Source organism: Castor canadensis, chromosome 10 (genome assembly GCF_047511655.1).
Source record: "Castor canadensis chromosome 10, mCasCan1.hap1v2, whole genome shotgun sequence".
Taxonomy (NCBI): Eukaryota; Metazoa; Chordata; class Mammalia; order Rodentia; family Castoridae; genus Castor; species Castor canadensis.
In genome coordinates, this window is record NC_133395.1 from 123,733,200 (window position 1) to 123,747,284 (window position 14,085).

Below are 14,085 nucleotides of genomic sequence, written 5' to 3' on the forward strand. Positions count from 1 at the left end.
AAGCATTTGACACTTATCCAAATATAATGTACAAATAACCAAATAAACACATGAGGAGATGTTCTATATGATTAACTATCAGAGAAATACAAATCAAAACCATAATATGCCACTTTACATACTCTTGACTGGCATATGAAAACAGATAATAACAGTGTTAGTGATGATGTGAAGAAACTAGACCTCTCTGTGTTGCTGGGGGAATGTGCAGCTGCTATGGTAGGCATTTTTCAAATGGTTAACCAATGAGTTTCCATTTGAATGAGCAATTTCATTCTTAGTCCATACCCAAGAGACACAAGGGCATACACTCACAAAATTTTTCATAAACATTCAGAGCAGTATTACTTTAATAGCCAAAAAGTGAAAACAAACCAAAATGTTCATCAACTGATGAATGGAAAAACAAAATGTCTATCTCCACAATGGGACAGAGCCATAAAAAGGAATGAAGTCATCCAGCTGTGACAGTGCAAAGCTATAATCCCAGCTACTCAGGAGGCAGAGGCAGGAGAATGGTCAATTCCAGGCCACCCAGGCAAAGGCAGGGAGACCAAATCTCAAAAACAAAACACAAAAGGACCAGGGACATGGCTCAAGTGATAGTTTTTGTTTAACAAGTACAGTACCCTGATGCCCTGGGTTTAATTCCCAGAACCTCCAAAATTTATAAGAAAAAGGAATAAAGAACTACCACGTGCTAACACATACATCAATCTTAAAGACACTAGTAAAGATACGACAGTCACAATGCCTTATGCTATTGGTTCCATTTATGCAAAATGTCCAGAAATAGGCAACTTATGAGACAGGAAATGCATTAGCATTTGTCTAAGGCATGGCACTACGGAAGTGATAGCTAAAGATTATAGGGTTTCTTTTTGAGATAATGGTGCATTTTAGTGATGGCTGAACTCTGTGAATACTGAATTATAAGCTATGGTTTTGGGGGTCCTGGAGACAGAACCGAGGACCTTGCATATGCTAACCACGTACTCTATCGCTGAACCCAAAACTGAACACACTAAATGGCTGGTTTATATGATATTTGAATTTGGAATAATCTATCGCAATAAACTTGTTATACATTTTGAAAGGAAAAGAAATCAGAAAAAAGGAGAAAAATGAAGAAAACACTCTGCAAGCTACTGAAGTTGCATGAGTTAAAAAAGAAAGAACACAGGCCTCTGACCAAAGCGACAGGTGCAGAGCTCTGGTTCGAGCTCTGCTCTCTGCATCAAGGAGCAGAAAGCCTTAGTGAAGACCCATCTCCTCTGGGCCTCTCTGAGAAAGGACTATGAATGATCATATTGCCTGAGTCTTAAAGATGCACAGCAGCTGAATGGCCACAGTGTAACATAATAAAAAAGAAAGGGAAAAGATGAAGAAGGAAAAAACTAACAGCAGTTAATCCTGACTGCACTCTTAGGTCATGTCACTGCCTACAGATCTCAAATCATTCAACTCACTGCACCTCTCTGCCATCGGTTGCACAGATAAGAAACTGAGGCTCAGAGGGATAAGAAACCTCTCTTTCAAGGACATTAGGAAGGAAATTCCCAGGATACAGATGGAGAATACACACAGAAAGCAGTCAGTCCATGTTACAGCAAGAAGACAGAAAACAGCATGAGTGAGGAAATTAAGAATTTTTTTTTATAGCAATTGATGGATTCTGTCAATGGTTTACCTATGCTGGGAGGGTTTCTTCAGTTCTGCAGGTCTGAGTAAGAATATGAGACAGGCACAAAGGACATTAAGCGAAAGAAAAAGCATTTTATAAATGTCATAAAGTGCAATATAATTATAGTCCACCAAGTGGCTGAGCTGTGGTTATTCAAGCAAAAAATGCTGATATATTAGTACCAATCTACAGATAGTAGGAGGAAGAAAAGTGGGGGTAGCGGGGGAGTATAAGAAAATGCAGTTCTTGGGATGGGGGTGTAACTCAATGGAAAAGCAATTCCTAGCATGCACCAGGCCCTGGGTTCAATACCCAGTACCCCTCCTCCCAAAATATTAAATCCTCAACTTCCTTCCAAGGGATAATAATAGGTAAGTGAAACAATCAGCCACAAATATAGGAGATTTCTAAACACACAGGGAAACATCAGTAGAAACAGCTTGAGGAGTTAAAGGGGTGCCCTCTCAGCTATGCCATGGAAAGGCAGGAATGGCAATGGTAGAGACCGACACCTTTCCTGAGGACTCCTACAAAGTCCCTTTTCTTTGTCTTGTTTCTTTAGGTGCTGGGATTAAATCCGGTACGTCACACACACTAAGCAAACATTCTACCCCTGAGGAACATCCCCAGCCTGCTTAAAGCACTTTTTTCATTCTTAAAAATTATCCACAAGTAAGACTTAATGAAGGGCTGGAGCTATAGCTCAATGGCAGAGCATTTGTCTAGCATTCTGAGGCTCCGAGTTCAATCCCTAGCACCACAAACAATAATAATAATAATAATGATAATAATAATAATTACTACTGCTGCTATTATTATCATCATACTTGATTAGGACAAAAAAAAGTGTTCAAATTGAAACCAGGACTCAAAGGCAAGTTGAGTCCAAAACCCATGTCATGATCCACCTAGTCTATGGCCTAACCTATGGACCTTTGCCCATATGAGACTTACATAAAATGTTCCTTGAGATGCCTAGGACCATCCTCCTGCAAACTAAGTAGATTTAGACATAATCACCCGTATGAGTCAATTCACTGCACAGCAGAGAAGACACCCTCCACAGCACAGCTCCCTCTCTGGCAACACACAACTGGGTAACACAAGTAATTAAGGTAGGTCATTAGTGTGACAGCCTCCATGTAAGTATGAACAGCAATCAAATGCCCACAGTTATTTTAATGTGTTTTTCTCCACTTCCATCCATGGGGACAGGTTCCCCTGAGATGATCTCCTGTGAACCTAACGGAAGAGAGCAGGTTCCACACTAGGAGAAAAAGCCTTAGCTCTCAGATCAGGGATGTGAGAAGCGGGCACAGTTATCTGCATTTCCAGTCCACTAATAACATGCGAAAGATTTCTGATCATCACAAAAGAACATGACCACCTTCAAGAACAGAAAAGCTCACAGCAAACCACAAAAATGGCACATCACAAAACCACTGTGGTTCAGGATGAAATCTTTACCTGCCAAGGTTTTCAGAACTCAAGTCAAAAGTCAGGACGTAACAATGTAGGGCCATTCTTTATAAACCAAGAAAACATGAATTATCATTCTCTCCCATCCTCAAATTTTGATTACACTCCCAGATTACAAGGAAGAAATAAAAGATAAAGCACACCAGAAACAAAAAGGATAGGTTTCCCACCATGATTACATATCACATTCATGACAGTTTAAACATTACACTTTGCTTCAATACCGTCAGCCCATTTACAAATAGCCCCTACCCAGATTGAGTTAAGGACCAGTTCTGAGCTGGAGCTGCCTCCAACTTATCAATGAAACGGGCAGGGCAGGGCAGGGGAGGTGCTAAGGTGGGAAGAGGTTTTTGCATGGGGTAGCTTTCTTCTCAGAGACCTCCCATCATTCACCTTGCTTATCTCCTTTCATCTGCTCAGGATGGCCTGAGCTCCATCTGGGAGTTGCAGTAATCAAAGTCAACACAGGAGGCAGTGTGGAATGACTTCCATGCCATCAATCTGCTTTAAAAAAAACCAAAAACTCCTCAGTAAACAAGAGTAACCCCACCAGACAGGCTTGCAGCCTAATTGGGGATGAGAAAGCCTCTCAATGCACCAGAGACTGGAGCTGAATTACTGCTTGAAATTTTTTCAACTTGTTGATACAAAACTCGAAGCGAAGGAGGAAGCAGAAAAGACTTGAAGCATTTCAAGATCGCTGGAGGTCCCAAGAACAACAGTTCAGTATTTCCTTTGGGACACTGGAAGACCAGGCCCACCTCCACCTGCAGGGGGCAGGATTTGAAAATAGAAGTAAACACTGTAAGAGGACTAAGGTAGAAAGGAGAAAAATGGAGGGGATAAGCCAATGAGGGATACAATACATATACACATGGGAACATCATAACGAAACTCTCTCTATAAGTATCTTAAATAAACAAAAATGTCTTCTTTTTCTCTCAAAAACAGAGAACAGGAAGGTAAAACAGGTCCTGTCTGGGGGGTTGGTACCAGTGGGAGAGGGGAAGATGTAAGAAAGGGTGTGGGCGGGTGAATATAGTAGAAATATTATATAGTCATGTATGAAAATGGAAAATGAGACCTGCTGCAACTGTTCTAAGAATGGGGGAAGGAGAATGATGGAGGGGTGAATTTAACTAAGATATATTGTAAGCACTTTTGTAAATGTCACGATATACCCTCACTACAATACTATAATTAAATTTTTAAATTTAAATTTAAAACATACAATCACAAAAAATTTAAAAACAAAATAATATATTCCTAATTTTAAAGACTATTAAGCAAACTTGAAGCCCTCTTAAGTTAAATTGTACTTAAACAAATGAGGCAGTGGCTCAATTAATTGTGAAGGGTCAGATGATTCATTTGACTAGTTCTCCAATGCATGACTAAAATTTTTTTTTAATTTTAAAACTGCAGATTTTTTTTTAAATGTGTTTAAATTCCTATTTTAAAAAAGAAGGAAATGGGAGTAAAGGTTCCCTGCAGAAAGAAGTCAGGACTGTCCCACAAGGGAAGAAGCAGGTCTCTTGGAAGAATACAGTTTAGTTTATGGTAATGACACCACAGCTGGAACAAATGTTACACATACTTAGTGACATCACGCTCAAAACTTCATCTATCACAGCCACCTTTGACGGCCAAAGTGCCTGTAACCAAACCTCTCCTCCCCTAGATGTTGGCTGTGTGTTCAACGAGTATTTGGACTAATGATGACTCCTACAGCTGGAAGAGGGATTATAAGGCTTATGGCAGGTAGTCTAGGTGAAGGACCTGCACACAGTGAGGAGCAGAATGCATCACAAGATTACGTGATTATTCTTATTCTCATTTATAGATGAGGATACCAGCCACAGCAAGCATCTACAAATTTGTCTAAAGCCACACAGCTGACAAGTGGACAAGTGTCAGAATTGGGTCTGACGGACTCCAGAGTTCACACTTCGTACTTACTACAGTCTCTCCTCTGCTCTCGTGCTCTTCCCCCATCATCCCTAACAGACATGCGACTTCAGCTACTGAATGTCTACCTGAGAAGTGTTCAAAGAAACCTCCCTTAAAAACCATATAGGCCAGGAGCAGTGGCTCACATCTATAATCCTAGGTACGAAAGAGGTGTGGATTGGGAGGATCACAGTTGGAGGTCAGTTTGACAAAAAGTTCGTGAAACCCCATCTCAACAAATAAGGTACGCATGGCGTTGTGCTCCTGTCATCCCAGTGCTGGAAGGCCACAGGTAGGATGGTTGCAGTCTGAGGCTGGCCAAGGGCAAAAATGCGAGAACCTACATGTAAAATAAAATGTAAAATAAAATAACATGTAAAAGCAAAAAGGACTTGGTGTGTGGCTCAAGTGGTAGAATGCCTGGCTAGCAAACAGAAGGCCATGAGTTCAAACCCCAATGCTGCCAAAAGAACAAAACAAAAAAACCATAGAGCGGGGATGAAGATAACACTAGCCATACCCCTGGTGGTAGACAAGGTGGTAGTGCTGTTCCCATTATAATAGAATCTGACCCAGGGGTGCCACTGTGGGCTAAGGTGTACACAGACAACATTTCATCGCCCCCATCAGGAAAGGCTGACTCCTGGTGTCCCAACTCAGCTAAAACATCAGGGATTTGGAAGTGGCAATACAGAAGGAGAACTAAGTATCGTTAGGACAATTATGAAAAAGAAACTGCTGCACAGTTCCAAAACAAGAAGCTTCACGACAGAGGGGATCAGCATGGCCATGTCATATAAGTAAGCAATCCTGCCTTGAATCTGAGAAGATGAGGAACGGCTGACTTTGACAACTGCACACCACAGGAAACATCCCTCCCTACACCATCATAGCAGCAAAGGCAGAAGAAATGTTTACATATTTATCCACTTATTTTCACCACAGCAAGAATGAAATTCAAAGCAATAGTTGTGACCGCCTAAATTAAGGAAAAAATGAACATAGCACTATGACCTGGGACCCTGTCATCAATGCCTACTGCTTTCATCACCTTTCACATTATCATGGGAAGTGAAATGTCTCTGCCTTCCAAACACAGCTACCTGTCTACACTCAAGATTAAGAAAGGCAAGAGCTGGGTCTTGCTCACGCTACACACCCAATATCTAAAACAATACTAGTATCAGTAGGCAGATTAAAAAATGTTTGCTGAGTGCATAAATCACGTACCTAGATCTCTTAACAAGTACATACCAAGCACTCAGTAAGTTCACAGTGGCTGGTTGTCATCATTTTTGTCTTTTTTACTAGGAGAGGGTAGATGTGTTTCTTTGGATGCCACACAATGCTAAATAAGTGCCACATGCAAAGTGTTTGATAAACAAACCAAGAAAAATGATGAACAAGTTACACATTTGTCTATAACCACTTCTCCAACAGGTTCCTGCTACCATGAATGAAGAAAGACTTAAACACACATACCCTGTAATTTACTGTGTGCCAACTCAACATTTCCTTCCCAGGGAAGATAATAATTACAAAGCAGAAAAGGTGATGAACCACAAGGCTCCATTCCTTTCTCAGCCTCTAAAGCACACCACTGTTTAATCCTTTCTTTCAATGAGAATGCAAACTCCTTGAGGGCAAAAAGTAAAGAAGAATGAAATCCAAAATTGCCTCACCATTAAATCAGGAGAAGAGATGAATCCAAAGGATGGAATTCACATTTTAAAGGTTACTACATGAATAATAAAAGAAAAAAAAAAGGTTACTACACATTTCACTGGAGAGGAGGAATAACAAATAACATTTAAAAAAAGGACATGTTTATTCTACCCCATGTTTTTCTGTTCTGTCACCCCTACTCCTAGCTTCATGAAAAAATTCAAAACATCTTACAATCAAAAGAAATAGCAAAGATTATCTAATAATCAAAGCCCTGTGTTAAACAATGTGGAAAGAACAGAGAATATTGTGAATATTTTGTCTGTCAGTATTTCTGCTTTGGGTTCATCTTTCTACTCTCCTATGCACACCCAACTTCCCATGAGCCAAATACTCTGTATGTATCCATTAAAATAGTAATTCTCCAACATATCGACTGAATTCCTACTGTATGGCACTCGTGCTCTGGGGACAGAACAGTGACCAGCCCAAGGAAAGATCCTCAGGTAGTCTTCACTCTAAAAACAAGAGGCATCACATTTAAGTATTGATTACTCAAACAATATTGATAGGTGGGAATGACAAATCAGAAGGAAAACGTGCTGTGTTAAAATGAGTGGAAATTTGTGCCTAAGTGCCAAGTACGGAAATGGCCCATGGGAAGGCTGTCCAGATAACATACGAGTTTGGGAGAAACTTGTATGTTTGCTTAATCAGAACATGTTGGTAGTCCCAAGTCCACCATCAAGAGAAATGTTTTGGACAACAGAGTCAACAGGGATGATGAAGACCCAAACCTTTACTTGTTGGTAATGACAGGAGGGAAGGAGAAAATGCAATAGGATCTGAGGACATCCTTATGGAACATGACCCAAGGTCCCAGGGTCCCAGGGTCCCAGGATGGAAGGGTCAGAGTACAGAACAACAGACGGGTTCTCAGGGGAAGAGTTTCAAGCCAAGAGCTAAGGACTAAGTCTTAGGTAGATGGGATGAAAATAAAAGTCAAAAAAGATATAGGTTCTCTCAGGTAGAAGAAACTGCAAGCTTATTTCAGTATTATGAGTAACCAGCAGGCTGCAGGTCCCAATCACTGTGTGTGTGTGGCAGGGGGGAACCCAATTCTTTCCTTCTTTCATCATGGCATCGGCATCGTCTTCCATCACTGTAACCCACATACAGGGCCTGATGCCTCCTGGCAGATGTGCCAATTGCTCCCAAACACCATTTTGAACAGATTAAGTTTCCCAGGAAGCATCACATACAAATTTAAATTCACTCTTGTCTTATTAAAGGACAAGATGGTCTCCATACAACCTGCACAGGAGTTGGAAAACTAGGGTTTTAATGCCAGTTTTGCAGTTAATTTACCAGGTGGCCTTTAGCAAGTCAGTAAACAGCCTTCTGTCTTCAATTCCCTATCTACAAAATAATTATCCAGAATGACACTATTTTGACAAACATAAAGGGACTGGAGATGTAATTCTGGGGTACAGCACTTGCCTAGCATGAGTGAAGTCCTGAATTGGATGCTTACTGCCACAAACAAAATACTGAAATTCAGGTTGTGAAATTGTCAGGATTCTAGTCCATTAAGAAAACTATCAGAGAAGGATACGGTAGCACACGTCCATGATCCCAGCACTCAGGAAGCAGAGAAGAAGGATCAATCATGAGCACAACCTGGCCTACATAGTGAAACCCTGTCTCAGAAAAAGAAAAAAGCCAGGCATGGTAGCTTATGCCTGTAATCCCAGCTACATGGAAGGTAGAAGTAGGAGGATTGCAGACCAAGGCTGACCCAAGCAAAAGAACATGACCCTACCAAAAATAAAATAAAATAAAATAAAAATAACTAAAGCAAAAAGTGCTGAGAGCCATGGCTTAAGTAGTAGAGTGCTTGTCTAACAAGCATGAGATCTTTTTTTTTTTTTTTTTTTTTTTTCTTTTATTATTCATATGTGCATACAAGGCTTGGTTCATTTCTCCCCCCTGCCCCCACCCCCTCCCTTACCACCCACTCCACCCCCTCCCGCTCCCCCCCTCAATACCCCGCAGAAACTATTTTGCCCTTATTTCTAATTTTGTTGTAGAGAGAGTATAAGCAATAATAGGAAGGAACAAGGGTTTTTGCTGGTTGAGATAAGGATAGCTATACAGGGCATTGACTCACATTGATTTCCTGTGTGTGGGTGTTACCTTCTAGGTTAATTCTTTTTGATCTAACCTTTTCCCTAGTTCCTGTTCCCCTTTTCCTATTGGCCTCAGTTGCTTTAAGGTATCTGCTTTAGTTTCTCTGCATTAAGGGCAACAAATGCTAGCTAGTTTTTTAGGTGTCTTACCTATCCTCACCCCTCCCTTGTGTGCTCTCGCTTTTATCATGTGCTCATAGTCCAATCCCCTTGTTGTGTTTGCCCTTGATCTAATGTCCACATATGAGGGAGAACATACGATTTTTGGTCTTTTGAGCCAGGCTAACCTCACTCAGAATGATGTTCTCCAATTCCATCCATTTACCAGCGAATGATAACATTTCGTTCTTCTTCATGGCTGCATAGAATTCCATTGTGTATAGATACCACATTTTCTTAATCCATTCGTCAGTGCTGGGACATCTTGGCTGTTTCCATAACTTGGCTATTGTGAATAGTGCCGCAATAAACATGGATGTGCAGGTGCCTCTGGAGTAACAGTCTTTTGGGTATATCCCCAAGAGTGGTATTGCTGGATCAAATGGTAGATCGATGTCCATCTTTTTAAGTAGCCTCCAAATTTTTTTCCAGAGTGGTTGTACTAGTCTACATTCCCACCAACAGTGTAAAAGGGTTCCTTTTTCCCCGCATCCTCGCCAACACCTGTTGTTGGTGGTGTTGCTGATGATGGCTATTCTAACAGGGGTGAGGTGGAATCTTAGTGTGGCTTTAATTTGCATTTCCTTTATTGCTAGAGATGGTGAGCATTTTTTCATGTGTTTTCTGGCCATTTGAATTTCTTCTTTTGAGAAAGTTCTGTTTAGTTCACATGCCCATTTCTTTATTGGTTCATTAGTTTTGGGAGAATTTAGTTTTTTAAGTTCCCTGTATATTCTGGTTATCAGTCCTTTGTCTGATGTATAATTGGCAAATATTTTCTCCCACTCTGTGGGTGTTCTCTTCAGTTTAGAGACCATTTCTTTTGATGAACAGAAGCTTTTTAGTTTTATGAGGTCCCATTTATCTATGCTATCTCTTAGTTGCTGTGCTGCTGGGGTTTCATTGAGAAAGTTTTTACCTATACCTACTAACTCCAGAGTATTTCCTACTCTTTCCTGTATCAACTTAAGAGTTTGGGGTCTGATATTAAGATCCTTGATCCATTTTGAGTTAATCTTGGTATAGGGTGATATACATGGATCTAGTTTCAGTTTTTTGCAGACTGCTAACCAGTTTTCCCAGCAGTTTTTGTTGAAGAGGCTGCTATTTCTCCATCGTATATTTTTAGCTCCTTTGTCAAAGATAAGTTGCTCATAGTTGTGTGGCTTCATATCTGGATCCTCTATTCTGTTCCACTGGTCTTCATGTCTGTTTTTGTGCCAGTACCATGCTGTTTTTATTGTTATTGCTTTGTAATATAGTTTGAAGTCAGGTATTGTGATACCTCCTGCATTGTTCTTTTGACTGAGTATTGCCTTGGCTATTCGTGGCCTCTTGTGTTTCCATATAAATTTCACAGTAGATTTTTCAATCTCTTTAATGAATGTCATTGGAATTTTGATGGGAATTGCATTAAACATGTAGATTACTTTGGGGAGTATCGACATTTTTACTATGTTGATTCTACCAATCCATGAGCATGGGAGATCTCTCCACTTTCTATAGTCTTCCTCAATCTCTTTCTTCAGAAGTGTATAGTTTTCCTTGTAGAGGTCTTTCACATCTTTTGTTAGGTTTACACCTAGGTATTTGATTTTTTTTGAGGCTATTGTAAATGGAATTGTTTTCATACATTCTTTTTCCGTTTGCTCATTGTTAGTGTATAGAAATGCTAATGATTTTTCTATGTTGATTTTATATCCTGCTACTTTGCTATAGCTATTGATGATGTCTAGAAGCTTCTGAGTAGAGTTTTTTGGGTCTTTAAGGTATAGGATCATGTCGTCTGCAAATAGGGATATTTTGACAGTTTCTTTACCTATTTGTATTCCTTTTATTCCTTCTTCTTGCCTAATTGCTCTGGCTAGGAATTCCAGTACTATGTTGAATAGGAGTGGAGATAGTGGGCATCCTTGTCTGGTTCCTGATTTTAGAGGGAACGGTTTTAATTTTTCTTTTGAGTTCAAAAGCCCCAGCACAGGAAGGAAAGAAGGAAACAAAGGAAGGAGGAAGGGAGGAAGGAAAAAGGGAAAGAAGTAGAGAAGGATCAGTGGTTCTGCTTAAAAGATAACTCAGTTATATCCTATTTATTGACTATATCCATTTTTTTATTTCACAAGTATTTATAAGTTATTTAGTCTTTAATAATAGGAAATTTAATTTTAAAGGATTATATCATTTTAATTTTTTAAGATATGGCTTTAAATTTTTCTGTTACAGCATTAAAATTAATCAGAAAAATAATACACGGCCCAATTCTCAAGCCACGCCACCCTGGAAACAAAAAGCAGACACTCTACTGGCTCAATGACCCTGGCCACATGTGTTAGAATTTCAATAGTCCAGAGGTATTAAAAGGAGCAGAGAGCTGCCCCTTGGAAATGGTGCATCTCACTTTGAATTCTTCCTCTACCTCCTCACAAGGTGAGTATGACTTTGGGCCTTCACTTTTCCAACAAATTGTCCTTATGTGAACAGCAGAGCTCAAGACTGCCTTAGTGGATAGGCTGTTGCTGTGAGTCAACTCTGTAGTATAACTAATGAAACATACCGCAGTCTGTGGCACATGCAAGATGCTCAACCACATGTAATTATGCCTAGCCTTAGAAAGTGTGGCAAGGAAGGCCGATGACTGCAGATGTACTACACAACACATGTGCAGTGTTCAGTGGGCCAAGTTCAACCGTCAATGCAAAAGGCAGTAATGAAAAACCTTCCCATGTACTGATACACTAAATTAACACCATCTGAGTACTGTGATGACCTCCCATTTAGAGATCATGAAATCATGGCACAGGAAGGGTACATCCTCTGAGGAAAGAACTGGCCACACCCACATAGCTGAGATTCTGTACCTCCTGATCACCAGGCTCTGATGCTTCTCCACAGAAACAGGAAGCCATTCTGTATTCTGGGACCCTGATCAAGGTGATTTCTTTGGACAAACCATATTAATAAAATGAATTCAATAGAGGAAGTTAAAGTCAAGGAAAGCTGGTGAGCCCAACAGAGTAATCAAGAGAAAAGTAAAGGTGATAAGCATGCAACTTTCCTCACTCACCAGACTTGGGCGCAAGACATAAAAACTCCTAGGGAAACCAAGTCTGGCTGTCATACTGGAAAAGCTTGGTCCTACAGCAGCCTCTAACCTGGAGAGCTGGATTATCGGTCTTCCTCCAAGATCTTGGGAGTGAAAAAAAATCAAGAGGTGGAGAAGGGTATGAAATAAAATAGCTCTTCTTGGCTAAGGGCGGTGCATAGCCATTTTATGGCACACATGTGAAAATCTTTCTAATCTGTAATTAGGAATTCAGACGTACCCAAAGTCCAATCCAGGTGATGAGTTGTAAGCCTTGGAAGTTAGAATTGGCCTGTGAGTGTAGTAAGCCGTCAGCTCGTCAGATGATCTCTACTCAGCCTTAAGGAACTCTATGCATGCAGGAGAATGTGTTCTAAAGTTTATGCACAGCTCAGCTCCTAGTCTCTTCCTAAAGTCATCCAAGTACTTCAGTTAACCAAACTGGACAGGAGAGGACGAAGGTGCCTTGATCACTTACACAGGCTGTGGTAAAGAGGCAGGAGAGTGCCTGGAAAGCTGGCAGAGAAAACAGAGCTGGCAGTACCCTTCCCAGCACTGTCAAGATCAAGAGGAGATTGGGTTTCTACCACAGATCCTGCAACTAGCACTTCCTAGACACATCTTCCCATGTGGCTTGCCAACAACGCATGCACTAACATGCCAGCCTCAGCGTGCAACCTCGACAGCTGACTTTCTTGTGATAACTTTACAGATAACCATTCTGATCTGTATGTGATTCTTTGTGAGATGGGTTAATGTGAATTTGCTGGGTAGGCACCCTTATAAGGACCCTTCGGGACCACTGCAAGATGTATACTGCAGAGTGAATTCTTCAGCTGGCAACAGAAACCAACACTGGCTAAATTAAGAGGAGGAAAAGAAATTTCTTATGTGGACACACAATAAAAGAAACAGCCTAAGGAAGACCAGGACTGTGAGGATTTAGGCTGCAGAGGCAAGAGGAGTCTTCTGTGCCACCTTGCTATGAATAGTTGTTGTATCACTCAGCTCCATATTCAAATTTCAGAAGAGTGTCTGAATGGTGCAACTTAAAGTCACATGTTCTCTCAGGAAGCAGAGGACATGGAATCTTAAGATGACCCTCTCGATGAGGCTGAAAGACATTCTCCAATGGGAGGGAAGAAAAGAAAAAGAAAGGGAGGGGGGAAAGTTAAAGGAAGAGAATAGAAAAAAACCCAGAAAAGAAAGTGTGCAGGGAGATAATGTACCAAGCGCACCTCACCTGTGGTCACGTACCCAGCTAGCCCAGGCTGGCAGCCCACATCAGCAATTTACAGAATCCTGTGCCTTCCCATCTTCTGAAATACCCTAGTTATTCAGCAGCCCGAGCCACACTAAAGACGTTGAAGTCACAGGTCTGGAAATGCAATGCTCGCTTATGAAAAAAAGCACAATTCAAAAGCAAATACTAAAAGTGAGTCAAAAAAAATCAGCCAATGTCCCAAGAACCATTCAGCTATTTCATTACAGAACAATTATTGAAGTTGGATTTTGTGTTTCTAAATCAAGATGGAAATAATGAGTCAAAACCTCCCTATGCAGAAGTTATACTAGCAACTTCTAGTCTAAAAGAAGCAAAATAAAACACTTCTGAAATGTGACCCTCAAGAGTGAACATCAGCACTTTACAAGTAGGGTGTGCCAGAAGAAAGAAGAATTTAATACTTGTAAGACAAATAATTCCTTGCAACAACGAAAACAAAGACTTCTGGAATCCCACAGATTCTGGCCAGTTGCTAAAAGATTATACTGCTGGAAGACCACCCAGTTTAAAAGGAATGAGTCAATTATGGAATTACTAATATGCACAGTTTTGAAAAGATACTGTTTAAAAGAACTGTCGTGCTTTGAACACT

General features: G+C 40.6%; 1 protein-coding gene across 21 annotated transcripts in view; it reads right to left on the minus strand.

Annotated features, from left to right (window-relative positions):
* Positions 1-14,085, minus strand: part of Magi1 (membrane associated guanylate kinase, WW and PDZ domain containing 1) — a 601,293-nt gene that overhangs the window by 450,179 nt on the left and 137,029 nt on the right. The gene's annotated exons all lie outside the window — the stretch shown is intronic.